Raw genomic sequence first — 915 nt, forward strand, 5'->3', positions numbered from 1 at the left:
AGTTCAGCTTTGTGACAAGCAGTCAACAAAGCGCCATGTAGCGAATGAAACAATTAGAATAGGATCTCTAAGATTTCCTAAGCATAGCACCGAAGAAATGGTAATATATCCACTCATGTACTGGTGCTGCAAAGATTTGAATAAGCATTCTTTACATGGTTAAATCGGCTGTTTCACTTATGGTTCCTCTTTTTGAAAGTAGCGTGCAACAATTATTATTAGTCAGTATATAATTGACTTATAAAGTTTCGCGTTTTTGATATGATAATGTTCATAGGAGCTGACCCCGAAGAAGCTGCTCTCCCCACTACTAAAGATCGTCGCTTCGACTCGTTCTTCCGCTGGGTTGTAGACCTGCAGCTTGCCGTCGCACCTCTCCAACAGTGCTCTTCCGTCCTTCTCCACGTCGACGACGCGGAACTGATGAGGATAGCAGCAGCGGTAGTCGATGCTGTACGCCTTCACCCACGACGCGCAGCTGCTGTCATGGCCCTCCTCCAGCAGCCACAGATCGACCCTCGATCGCTCCGAGCACTCCATGCACAGCGATCCGCCCAGCCGCCTCAGGCGAAAGTTCCATGCCTCGTCGCGATTGTCCCCTGAGAAGTGTCTTATGCTGGGCAGCGGTAGCTTTGACCATTCCTCCTTCTTGAGTGTTGTGCGCAGCGGAAATTTCGGCAGAGTTTCTGCTGCACAATAAGAGAGAAAGATCGATAAGAATTCTTGTTTCTCAAAGGGAACAAGAATTTGAAGCCTAATATCCCATCAAAGTGGGATATTTGCTCTTCCTCTCGTCAGCTCTAGGACTACGTGTCGAGGGATCCTAAAAACTATTACAATGGCCACAAACTCAAACAAACCAATTTTTACGTGGTTCGGCAAACTGCCTACGTCCACGGGGCAAGGAGGGGGGAT

This window comes from Asparagus officinalis, chromosome 2 (genome assembly GCF_001876935.1).
Source record: "Asparagus officinalis chromosome 2, Aspof.V1, whole genome shotgun sequence".
Taxonomy (NCBI): domain Eukaryota; kingdom Viridiplantae; phylum Streptophyta; class Magnoliopsida; order Asparagales; family Asparagaceae; genus Asparagus; species Asparagus officinalis.